This window comes from Periplaneta americana, chromosome 1, assembly GCF_040183065.1.
Source record: "Periplaneta americana isolate PAMFEO1 chromosome 1, P.americana_PAMFEO1_priV1, whole genome shotgun sequence".
NCBI classification, from domain to species: domain Eukaryota; kingdom Metazoa; phylum Arthropoda; class Insecta; order Blattodea; family Blattidae; genus Periplaneta; species Periplaneta americana.
Window position 1 is genome coordinate 102,259,568 of NC_091117.1, and position 14,178 is coordinate 102,273,745.

General features: G+C 33.1%; 1 protein-coding gene across 2 annotated transcripts in view; it reads left to right on the forward strand.

Annotated features, from left to right (window-relative positions):
• The window catches only part of Vps50 (vacuolar protein sorting 50), a 167,168-nt gene that overhangs the window by 103,618 nt on the left and 49,372 nt on the right, over nucleotides 1-14,178 (forward strand). Inside the window, exon 19 of one of the 2 annotated variants that reach the window (XR_011331987.1) lies at nucleotides 762-11,912. The exons of the other annotated variant lie outside the window; for it this stretch is intronic. The gene's annotated coding sequence lies outside the window, so the exon portion shown is untranslated. Of the gene's footprint in view, nucleotides 1-761; nucleotides 11,913-14,178 lie in introns of those variants that run through there. 2 annotated transcript variants of the gene reach the window in all.

Below are 14,178 nucleotides of genomic sequence, written 5' to 3' on the forward strand. Positions count from 1 at the left end.
GCACACTAACTGTATGACTTAAATTGTGGTTTTCTGTTAACGAACAGTGACGTGTTATTATGCAAATCAAGCTTTCAGGTATAACTCCGTATAAAGTTGATTTGAATAATTTCGAAGGAAAAATTGTTCCGGGGCCGGGTATCGAACCCAGGACCTTTGGTTAAACATACCAACGCTCTACCAACTGAGCTACCCAGGAACTCTACCAGACACTGATCCAATTTTTTCTTCTGTATCCACAGACCTCAAAGTGGGCTGACGACCGTCAAGCACCAACATTGAGTGCACACTAGCTCAGTTGGTAGAGTGTTGATACGTTTAACCAAAGGTCCCAGGTTCGATACCCGGCCCCGGAACAATTTTTCCTTCGAAATTATTCAAATCAACTTTACAAGGAGTTATACCTGAAAGCTTGATTTGCATAATACACGTCACTGTTCGTTAACAGAAAAGCACAATTTAAGTCACACAGAGTTAGTGTGCACTCAATGTTGGTTGCTTGACGGTCGTCAGTCCACTTTGAGGTCTGTGGATACAGAGGGGAAAAATTGGATTGGTGTCTGGTAGAGTTCCAGGGTAGCTCAGTTGATAGAGCATTGGTACGTTTAACCAAACGTACTAGAGTACTGTTCTAGATTAAGATCGGTTCGTTATTACCATTTGAAGATACATCATCAGGAAATATGCTACAGTGAAATTTAAGCTGCCCATATTTTGCTGAATTTATGCTTAACACACCATTACTCTCAACTTTTTTTCAGATTCCAAGACTTGGGCAACTGAAATATTATAATTCTCTCCTGATAACTATCGATAACAAGAAAAGCGAGATTCTAGTTAGTCTGTTTGCAGTTTACCTTGTAGAACAAATTGTACGTCATTACATTCCAGTGATAATTTAATGAATTCAGAGATTACATATGTACTTTGATACAAAGCTGCATGACTGTTAGCTGTTAGTTTTCCATGAACAAAGTTGATAGATTTTCATCTTTTCGACCAATTCAAGAATTTGGTGAAAAAATTAAATCTGTCATTCAAATCTGTAAAAGGATAACAGAGCTCATTTCTTTTAGCAACTCCTTGGAGCAACTCTTTATATTCATTATACTCCACCATTTCACAGTGATATTAATGAAGGCAACTGCACCAGAGTTTTCACTATATTCTGTCGTCATAGCAGGCAACATTGTTTCATTGAATATATCCATCACTAATTTAACCTTTTGTTGCTTCAAGTTAGAAGGGTGGGTGCTTTTGAAAGAAAAACGTGGAACAGTTTTCAACAATTGGTTTGTTTTTTTCCTGTAAAGAATCTGTACATCTGAAAATTGTGCAATTAAAATTTCATCTGAATCATTATCAAAAGAAGGAAACAAGAATGTTTTGTTGGAATCTTTTTGGTTCAACCAATTGTTTCTGATATTTTTTAATATATGTACAGTATCATACATGAGAAAAATAGGAAATTTTTAGGTAATGAAACATATGATGATTAACAGAATTCTTGGTCAATCACGAAAAAAGTTGCCTGTTGAGTACCTGTTGTCAGTTATTATAGTCACAACAGTTAAGCCACACTTAAACACGTCAAGAACATATTTACATATTTTATAAACTCAGTACCTGTTCACTGTCTTGCTGGTGTTAGTGATACTACTTCTTCGAAACTGTCATAAACAGAGGACACCATAAATGTTAAAATTGTTTTGGCTTGTACTGACACATCATTGTTAGCATAACCAACAATTGTCCCATCCTTACAATGAATTCCTGCCTTGATGTAAATTTCATCTATCTATAAAGCTACATATTTCTCCCTTTCTGTTAATTTATCTACTGAACACTTTATAAAATGATGGTTCAGAGAAACATCATTTGAAGATATCGTAAAAGATGATAACTTTTGTAAATGTTTTTCATGTGGTAAAATCAATAAAGTATTACGTCTTAAGACTGAATAATATGAAGGCAACTGGTAATAAATCATGAATGCGTAAATCAACATTCTGACAGAATGACGTAGTTTTTTGGTAACACATAATTCAATCTGTTCGAATAGAAATAGCACATTTTTACCAAGATCTTGATCAGCATCTACAATGATATTTGTAAGTAAGACAGTACTTTCTTAATTGTGTCTACAACTGAATTACATGAAACTGTATGTTCATTACAATCTCCATACTTGTTCAAAACACACTGTAGCTGGGACCATCTTTCTAGTTTTATGCTTTGAAGTAGAATTTCCTTCAATTTCTCTTGCAAAATTATATAACCATTCATAAAAACACATAACACCATTTTATCATTCACTTGTACACTCACACTTACTTTTGGAATATCCAAGAAGTCTACAATATAGAAAAATATTCTGACATCTTTCAGTTCAATTTTCCATGTGTTCCCTAATAACAATTTGTTGCAATTCTATTTATTTTTAAGTTGTACTCTTGCAGCTGTCTTGTATATTTTCTGTTTCGTTTGTTTTAGTCATTGTAAGGTTAATGAAATTTGTCAATTACTTCTGCAATAAATAAATAAATAAATTTGTTGCAATTTGAGCATAGGTCACTAAAGTTGACTATTTTATATACACTAGCGAATACAATATGCAAACTGAAAGACTTAAGATCAGCAATATGCACTGTAGCTATAAGCGTAGATGTTCATACCTACAATGCAACGCACACATGATAGTATATAATGTAGAGAACAAGTATGCAGACTAAATTTGAAACTGATACAGATAATATAGACCTACATTCCCTATTAAAATAGGTACCTATTGGAAATATTACAGTAACAAAACCTGATAATTCAAAACAAACAGGTTTTACAGTAACATAGCAAAAGAAGATAATAAAGAAAAAACAAACAAACACAAGGAGAGAATAAATTATTTACAAATGTTTCAAACGAGTGAACAATAAAACATGCTAAAATAAATAAGAAAATTACAAACGTATTACATCACGCACACAATGCACACTTAATTCACCATTCAACTTCAGTTAAAATTTCGTCACCTCCTCTACCACCCATCACCATACCGGTACTCATTTACCTCCATCCACAGGAGACACTGATTCATAACGTACAAGATAGAAGCATCAGAACCACTGACAACGCATTATATCACTTCAAAACGACCATATTTAGTATTTAAGATGTAATAGTTTTTTCTTTTTTAACAGTTTGAAATTTGAATCTTTTCTAGTTTTATCATTTTTTATAGCCTAGTGAAAATGTTATAAAGTCAGCCATAATGAAGAGGTGACTTAATGCTAATATTAATAACTAAACCACTTTTATCTCTATAATTGTTGAACATCTATTGATTTAACATTATAACTTCATAAATTCTCTAAATCAATAGCATTAATAAATTCCGATATTCATTTATAAACTTTCCTACTAGTTGATTTTTATTTACAGGCCATGTTCCTCCCTTTTGAATTACATTTCTTCTTAATTTCTTCCTCTCCTCATCTAGTTTGTTACATTCATATAGGATGTGATTAACTGTTTGCTCTCCTCCTCTACAGGGACAGGTTGAGTCTTCAGTGATGTGAAATCGTTGGTAGTATGCTCTTAGCCTTCCATGACCTGTTAACATTGTAGTGAGGTTTGGTGTCAGTGTTATCCTTAGTTTCATTCTCTGTGCGATTGTAGGAAAGTATTGTCTGGTTTCGTCTTCTTTTGTAGTGTTTCTCCATTCATTTTCCTATACTTTACACTCTTAATATTTCTTGGACCCGTCACTTTTTGGGATTTATTTATAGCACTCCAAATCTTCTAGTACTGTTGCTCTTTTCATCAGTTTGTCGGCCAATTTGTTCCCTTGTATCCCTATATGAGCTTTAACCTATCCTATATGAAGAGTCCAGGGGAAAAAGGGGGGATGTCCACTTTTAAACAATTTTGAGGAAATCAATTTTAAAGTTTCAAACTCTATCATTCCGAAAATAATATTGACTAATACCTCCATTTTATTTTGTGATATTTATTGTTATATATTCTATCAGTATACAACGTGTGATGCACAACACTGGAGTATTATGACTTCAGTAATTAAAAACCTGTTTTGATGTAACCTCGTACAGGGGAAAAATGGGGCCCTGGCAACTAAAAAAGTGAATAAAGGGGGTCCTACTCCTATAATGGCATTAATAATACCGTAGAAAAAGAGCAAAATATTAGTTAACTATAAAATCAATAGACAAAATTAAATATAAAATTAGCACTTCATAACACTGAGTAATTGGTTCTCTTTCAGTTTGTTTCTGTTCATGCACAGCCACTTTTTGTGAACTATGAGTAGAATTTTTGAGCGTTTGGTCCACATAACACCTTTAATTCTCTCAAATTCTGCCACTTCTCTTGTGATATCGGCAATTTTCCTAAAATAATACCGTATAATATTATAATATAATAAATTAATAAGAAGGCCTACTTAAAATTTATTTTGTAAAAATATAATCCCACCTTGATATGCAGCCACCGGCGTAGCTCTGTCGGCTAAAGCCTTGGTTTTTCTGAACCGACCAATAGGAAGTGCGTGGTGCGAGGCCCGTCTCGCACGTCGCATGTGTCGGTTCAGAAAACCAAGGCTTTAGATGCTTGTCTGCCGATCCAGATTTGCGCTCGGGGGCGGGTTCGATTCCCACTTAAGCTGATTGCCTGGTTGGTTTTTTTTTCCGAGATTTTCTCCAATCGTAAGGCAAATATCAGGTAATCTATGGTGAATCTTCGACCTCATATCGCCAAATATCATCTCACTATCACCAATTCCATCGACGCTAAATAACTTCGTAGTTGATACAGCGTCGTTAAATAACCACGTAAATAAAACTTCATATGCTCTGTCTGGATACAAGAATTCTCCACTCAATAAGTTTGTATTCACTGGCCGTTTTCTAAGTGGAGGTCGAATCACAGAAGAGTACTAGGTACCGTTGTACATATTCCTATTAACCATCATTCTTGGATGCTTCTCTTCTATTCGCAGTTCCCTCACTGGCCTTGATTGGAATGGACATTCCTTCAGGTAAAATTATTCCAAGATTGTAGGCCTAGTCCAATCTCGAATCATGGGATTATCGACATCATTGACTTGAAATAATGGGGCTTATTTCTGGCACATCTGATTATATTATTCCAGTCGTCAGGAATTTCAGTTTTTGATATTGTGTTTACAAGTCTCATATTCTTGTCGCATTCCATATAAGAAGGTACCCGAATAGGGAATGTGACATGGATTGAACTGAACCTCTTTTTCTCATGCACCATGTAATGGAGATACTGTATCTCACTACTGTATAATTCTTGTTTTGACCACTACAGCAGTCACAGAACAGTTCTAGGTGGCGAACATTAGAAGATAATTCAAATTCGCAATAGTGAATCAAGAATGAAATTACTTCATTAGCAATATTTTTTCCAGTTTTTTTTTTTTTCCTGTGTAAGTATAGAAAACTGGTTTAGAATCAGACAATTGGTGCACATTAAATGAATAAAAAGATAATTGGTGCTTATAATATGAGATGTTTGGTGTTGGCAGTTTCTTCTGGTAGTCCATCACTAAACTCTCAACTTCTTCTGATTTCCTGCACCTGGTTTTAGATTTAGTCTTACGCTGATAAAATGTTTGTGCCTTTGCAAGATGTACTTTGTTTTGAACTTCTAAATGCTTTATTTCCTGTTCAATCTCATTCTTCCTGGTTGTATTTCTTATGGGTAAGCTTTAACAACTCAGTACTTTATCCTTTTAACTTGACTGCAAATTCATCGCAAGTACTGCACGTGTCACATCTTGGGTACCCAAATTATATATTGAACTCAGTGGAGAATAGTTCTATAAGTTTCATAAGTCTCAGAATGTTCATTATAGGCCTACAATCTCTTTACATTGAGGGTTTCACGAAGATACATTTTAGAAGTTTTCTCCATTGAGTAATGACTTGAACGATCTTTGAAAGATTTAATATGCTCAATGACTGTCATGTGTACCTGTGGATAGTTTGTGAGGACGATTTCCATATTTTCTCCAGCCATCAGTTGGTGCTAATCCAGAAAATTTCAAAGAACGCTGAATTGTTTGTAGTCTCTTCTTCGTTGTTCCATGGACAGATAAGAAGGCTTTCTGACACACAACAAAATCACCAATTCTTCCGTCTTCAGCATCATCTTCATTCTTCCTGCTCCTTCTTCGTGATATTATTTGAACAGTGATGAGGCCAGCAAGGTGAGAACTATGTGCATTCCAATCAACCAGTGCATTAAAGTCATGTATTATTTTCTGAATATGAAAGACTTGTAGTTTTTCAAAACATTTGTTTCTGCAATAACATTCTTTACCGGCTTCAAAACTTTGGGTTCTTATCTTTTTGAAAGCATCATTAACACGTCCAAACCTTTTCCCCTTTTTATATTGGTACAAAGCGATTCTGATACCGTACAGAGTTACACATGTTTGCACTTCAGTTGCTCTAGTAAAACTAGCACGAATAATAATAATAATTCCTTTGTTGAAGCTAAATTTATTAGTGATTATTGTGAACAATAGATTGTGATTTCAAACGCTATAATATTCAATCCAATAGCAAGGAAAAATGAAAAACTGATTGTATGACCCCCTTCTTTCACTGTTCGAAATGGAAATGCCCCCTTCTTTCCCTGTACAAGGAATATTTAACAGCAATTATTCGGTAACTGAGAACTTTCTTTCCCTTTTCTAAGTGTAGAATGAATACGCTTCATATGAAGTATATAAGCGAATGGAAATCTGAATTTTGCCTGAAAGTGGACATCCCCCCTTTTTCCCCTGGACTCTTCATACAATTATCCAATTTTGTATATTTAGTGTTCTCAATTTCTCCCTAATTGCTTCTGTTAATTGCTTAGGTTTTTTAGTGTTCTGTAGTGAATCTAGTGTTATTTTACTGTCTGTATATATCGTTGATTGTTTCTGGCTATTCAACATTAGATCCACTGTCTCAAATTTTTCTAGTGCCTTCAGGATTGCTAGCTGCTCTGCGTGATTGTTAGAACATCATTTGTCTAATTTATATTGTAGGTGATGTACTACTTCATTGTTAATGAATATTGCTATTTCCTTGTTCTGTTTTGCTTCCATTCGTATATGCTTCAATAACATCATTCTTGCTTGGGTTTGCCTGCTTTATTGTAGTAAAGTCTGCTGAGTGCGGACAGTTTTCGAATGGCATGGGCAAGTCAAGTGGTAAGCCTTCGATTTCCCTTTGTTTTATTTTCTTGTATATAGAAGCTGCTTCTGTGGATGTGGTGCGAAAAGCTTTAGCTACTCTTATATTTATGAGTCTTTGTACCCTTTTGTATTTTGTTTGATTATATTGTGCCATGACATCTATCCATGCAGGTGCTCCATATGTGAGCAGAGGTAGAATTGCTCCTTTGTATATTATTTTTAATGCCTCATGCCATAGTCAGATTATTAACTTAAATGTTTTTATTTAAGCTTCTAATGCGAAACAGTCTCGTATTTTGTTCACAGAATTTACTTACTAGTCCTGCAAGATGTCATTCATATAATGAGAGTTATGGGTCATAGTATGAGTAATTTTGAAAAAGAAACGGTGTTATGATGAAATGAAAGTGTTGTCTATATATGAATATAATAAAAAAATGATGAAGTTGTGGGCCCTCATTCATATATGCAAATCATTATTTTTAAATGACCAATCAGAACACGGTTTGGGTATGACATGATTGGCTTCCTCGCCATTGCGAGCAACAGACGAAAATAAAATACTCTGAGTCTTGTTGCCATTAAGGCAAAGACCATTAGCCAAAAACCAAGAAGTAGCTTCATCAAAAGATTGAGTGATTGTTAGTTTCAATTCATTCACATTCCTGTCAGTACCATAAAGTGTGGTATCATCTGCAAATAAAATAGATTCGATATAAATATTAAATGGCAAATCATTGATCATAATAAGAAATAACAAAGGTCCCAAAACAGAACCTTGGGAAACACCATACTGGTAGAGAGGTATGTGATAATACCTTTCAACAGGTTAAACTCTTGGGTGTTGTTCTTGACTCTATGTTGACATGGGAAGGTCATATTAATGACCTGTGTATTAGATTGTCTTAAATTTAAATTATAGGCCCATCTTTGAAGAAAAGAAATTCCTGGTAATGGGTAATGTAACTTTTGTCTCAGATATAAAGTAACATCGTTTGCTAAAGTATCTGATGGTAAATGCTGTGGAAATATCATCTGATGTCCATTTAACATGCTTCTTTTTGTTGATTATAATGTCTAATTGGCCTTTACTTAGCACCCCTAAAAATGTGTTTTTGATTTGTTCATTCAATGTCAGTGATGTGTCTTTTGTACTTTAGCTGTTAATTCTTTAACTGTTTTTTCTAATTGGTTAATTTGTTTCTGGTATCCAATAATAGTCTCTCTACTTTCCAAACATTGCTGTTATAGCTGCTTATTTTCTTCCAAAACCATGTTGTATTTTTGAAGTAGAATTTCATACCTGAAACTCCATAATAATTTAATTTCCTAATCAAGATATCCTGTGAAACACAGTCGAATGCTTTGGTAAGGTCACAAAGAACTCCAAAAGAATTATTGGATTTATCAAAACCAGATATTATAGAAGAAATCAGATTCTCAAGAGCATCTATTGTAGAACTTCCTCTTCTAAACCCACATTGATTCTTAGTGAAAAAATTATTACTTTCAAAATAATCGTGCAATTGAATTTGCATTACAGTTTCAATAATTTTAGCAAAAATAGGTACAATAGAAATGGGGTGATAATTCACAGCCTGAGATGAGTCACCTTTCTTCAAGATGGGAATAACTTTAGATAATTTCAAATATTGCGGAAATTTACCATTCATAAGACATTGATTGATACAAAACGTTAAAGGATCAATAATAAGATAAATAACACTCTGTATTATGTCAGCACTTACATCATAAATGTCTCTACATTTAGAATTTTTTAATTTATAGACTATAAGTAACACTTCGTCCCGTGAGACAAGTTTCCATTTAAAATGGTTACCAGAGATGTTAGTATTTGCCAAAAAAGATAAGGACTGATGAGTGCAACTTTTTACACTATTTTTGAATGCTGTGACCAAGTTAACAGAATAAGAATCAAAATCCTCAGATTCAAGATTAATATAATTACTTCTACCACCAGAAGATCTATTATCATTAATAATTTTCCAAGCCGCTTTACATTTATTAGTAGAATTGAATATACAAGAAGCATTAAATCGTAATTTAGCTTGTTTAAGTGCACATTTATATTTTTTCGTTGCATTGGCATATAAGCATCAAGCTTCATCAGGATTAACATCGTAATAAATTGCCCACTGCATATAACTATATAATTGAGATACATGATCTTTAAAAGCTTTCAAGTCATCAGTGTACCAATTTAATTTGTTATTTATGCCATATGAATGACTCTGATTAGAACATTTCACAAGTTTAAAAGGGAAACATGAATTAAAAACAATCTAGAAATACTACCATAAATTTATCAGAAAAACACTCAAAGTCATTATCACAAAAAATCTCAGACCATTGAATACTACTCTAAACTAGTTAATAAAATTATATTCACTAAAACAACGAAAATTCATAAAAATAGGAGAATCATTATTATGTACATTATTACTAATCATTTTAATATCATTACGAAGAGCATTGTGGTCTGACAAAGGTACCTTAACAACATTTGTAGTAATTAAATCTCCATGTATATTAGTTATAATATTATCAAGGCATGAATTGCCCCTTGTGACCTTTGTATTTGTAAAATAACAATCAACAGATCTTAAAATATTAATTAATTGTGAAGATATAGCAGAATTATGTCGTACGTAAGTATTAATATCACCACATATTACAATAGACATTTTTAATAATAAAAGAAATAAAATCAATTTATCAAGCTGTGTGAAAAACATATTAGCATCACCTAAAGGAAACTAAGATGACGTCAATTTTTTTTAAATAACAGCAGAGGCCTCAAAGTGAATTTCAATACAAAATTTATCATTATTTAATAATTGAAATAGACAACCTTCTTTTAAAAAATTGCAACTCCACCATGAGACTGAACAGTCCTATAATAAACACTTTCACAAATAAAACCATTAATATTAATAAGATCACTATTACTATAAGTGAGCTAATGTTCCAATACACATACAGCTAAATAATTATATTCGTTTAAAATAACTTCTAGTTCATTAATCTTATTAGAAATAGACTGTACATTCTGAGAATAAATATTAAAAGTTTCACAAGAATTGTTCACATTTGGGATTACTTGGTACTTTTCTACACTCGACCTTTGTCTTATTTGAAAAAAATGACGTAGACACGTATCCTTAGCCCACAATTCAGGATTCATTACCGAGTCCACATTTTCATTATATATGTCGACCTTAAATGAAGCGTATTGATTTGGATGTCTAGACTGCAGTTTCTCACAAACAACTTCAGGATACTTAGGTTTTAAAAACTCAACAATTTGTTGTGCTGTTGTTCCAGGCATTAATCTATAAACATGCAATGAAGAACATGCAGTTCGTAAATAATACTGTCTTTTTGTTTCACCACATAGTTGAATATTCTAATAACTATTCCATTTTCAGAATCACCAACCTCTTTTAAAGCCTCAAACATATCATTGTCAAACTCCGAGTTTTGAATGTTTCTGTCATTAGATACTGCGATTCCTTCTTCAATTCCACTATCACAGCACTTTACGCTAACATCATCTAGAACAATAAAATTATATTAGTTACCAGTTTAGCACAACTATTGTGGAAATAACTATCACAGTCCACACATTTCAAACCATTTGCAGCTTTATTCTTACATCACTTACACTGCACTGGTGAGCATGTAGCGGAGCTCACTCCCAGACGTCCGATCAAGACTGAGGTCGAACTGCGACTCCAATTCTTATTCTTTGACAGGGATATGAACCCAGAACCTTGAGATTTTGAAAGTTAACAACACAACCACTAGACTATCAAGTCAAAAATATGATTATATACAGTATATGTTTATCAAATTAAGTAGGTATCACCTATGCAATGTAGGCCTACCTACTAATTGTATTTATTTATTCCCTTTACAGTCTGTTACAATTTATAGGTTCGTCAGAATTACACACAAACACACACACACAAGATTTCTAATATGAATTTACACAGACTTTATATTATTTTTATCCTGTATATTTGTTATTTCTCTTGTAAGGGTAAAGAATCATAATATGCAAAAGGCAATAAAGGCAGGTAGCCTTTTCAATTCTATGGTCTTAATGTAAAAAATCATTAATTTAGAAAGGCATGAACTAAAAATATAATCTTAATGTTAGATCATTAGATCTATATAATGATATTATTAATTGTTTATCCTATCTCTGTTATGGTTATTAATAACAAAATATAACGTTATTCTAAAGTAAGTTCCCCATTTCAAATGGCCATAAAGTTGGCAACAATAAAAACACCAACTTCTTCGTAAAGAAGTGGAAGTTTATTGTAACAGAAGAAACACTCGTTTTCTACTAATTTCGGTCTTCCCGATCACTTTTTATTGGTAACTACAGCAGTTTTCTCAAATTTGTTCATCAGTTTACGAAATGATTTTACAGGGCAGGGTTCATTTCTCAAATATATAAAGTTAAAAATGTTCTCATTGCATTCGGATATTGTTTATTGCATTCGGAATACCACTGAATGAGGCCAAAACGAACTCTTAAATTAAAAATTATCGTTGCCTGTATTCTTAACCACAATTGTTTATATAGGCGTGACATAGTTAAAGCAACAAAATGCATATCGGAAAAAAAAAAAAAAAAACAAATCCATCTAAACCATAATAGGCTTAATAAGATACCAGTATGGAAAGTACTATTAAAACTTTCGGTAATAATATGGCAGCCCTATTGTTATAGTCATGAATTTAAGATATTAACTTACCTGTTGGTTTTAAGATCCTTGGCTTCCTTGGTTGAATTTTAAGCAATTGAGCCCTGAAGTCCAGTTCGAAATCTTCTTTTTGTTGTAATGGAGGGAACATATTCTGCTTGTTTGCGGATTAAATTTATCTTTTCTCTTGCAAGCAACAATTCACTGCTTGCGAATTTCTTCATCTTTATAAAAAGTAAAAAATGATACGTCATTTGCATTTTTATTTTTCAGATTATAAAAACTTCAGCAAACAGCCACAGCACAGCTTTGCTCTGGCATGGTTTTGAGTGTGTGAATCAGCTATCACTTTATATCATTTCAACATGTTGCCTTTAGCGGGAATCGTGTGACATCATTTTCCTTCCCTTCTCCCTGCATTCCCGCCACCAAAGATCACATTATTGAGATAACCTGGGAGTATAAGAGCCTTGGGTATTGACTATCTTCATCATTGTCTTCTGGTGTGAAGTAATTTAGCATTACTCTCATAATATCTTCTAGTAATTTAGCATTACTATCATAGTATCTTCTATGCCAGTAGTAATCGTTCCATTGCTTTTAACCAAGGTAGAAAATACTGGTGTGTTCCTTATTTTGCCAGATGCGAGCTTGTATATTTCATTCCGAGGATTGCTTGAAGTGGTCATGTTACAGCATTCTTTCCATGAACTGAATTTTTACCATCCTATTGTTCCTTCATATTCCCTCTTTACAACTAAGTCCTGTCCTTTGCGTATTTCTCTTAAGACATCATTGTTCTTGGTCTTTTGATATCTTCTTCTACATGCTCCGACATCCACCTTGGAACAGATTTCTTTTTAGTCTTTTTTATACTTGCACTGTAAGTTTTGAAACACTGTCTACAGGCTCTTTGTAGGGCTTCTGGAAAATCCTCCACAGTACTTTCTATGTCTGTTTTTTTCTAGCACCAGATTGTGAGTTCTTGATCTAATCCCCTAGCATCTGTGGAAGGTATATGTTGCAAAACTTTCTGTACCATATTCGTAATGAGATGGTTTTCAAATTTTTTTAATCTTTCATTTTTGGTTAAATATATCATTCCATGAAAATTAGTTGTACCTCCTCTCCTATTTCAAATGATATGAACTTATGATCTGAACAGCTTTCTATTTCATAAATTCTCCATCCTCTCATATCGTTAATCAGGTGGTTATTTGTGATGGTTCCTCTCCTGCTCTCGAAGGTTGTCAATTCACTGTCTTCATTTAGTATATACAGTTGTTTGCCAACTAGGAATTCTTCTAAGATGTTGCCCCTTGTATTGGATATCACATCATGCCATGTCCTTGACCTAGAATTGCTGTCCATTCCTATTATTATTCCTTGATCTTTTGTGTATCCCAATGCATTATCTATTTTCTTCAAGTCATTCTCTAGTTCTCTCTCAATATCGTGGCTTTGGTTTGGCAAGGTTCTAACTAACAAAATTGGTAAAAATGTGTTTTTCATTTGTAATCATTCTTCATAATACTGTCTAGCTTATAAATACATTTCAGCACCATTTGTTGAAAAATGAATGAACTACCAATGTGAAAGAGTTCTATCTGATAACTTTTGAAAATATTTATTTTGACAAAGTTCTAACTGCAAGTTGCTACTATTATCTCGCAAAGATCCAGGAATTTAATTTGTGTTATGCACAGCTAAGCATGATATATTTTATTTGTAATTTTCATGGCGTGTTGATAAATATATGAGTAATGTGTTGAGATTATTGATTAATTGAAAACAAATATCAGTATAATAGTACTTTTTTCCCATAAGAAACGGCTATCAGCATAATGAAAGTGGGATATCAAAGTTCTAATATGTTTCCTGATGACTACCCTGATGATTAGATTCCTCCTACTTCGTCTGATAATGAAGATTATGAAGAAACACCCCAAAAATGTAATTTCTTCAATTAGATGACATACTGTTTCACAGAATTATAATGCCAACAATAGCATTTCGATGGACAAATATTTACACGATGAAGAAAGTTTTGAGTATATAGGACAGGCAAACAATACATAGACCCTAAGATGATTTTTATGCTCAATCCCTTCGTTTTCCACTTAGCCATTTTTTTCACGTTTCATAACATTTACACATCCCCATTACTTAACATATACTGTACATTTTTTATTCGTCAATAATAAATTTGAT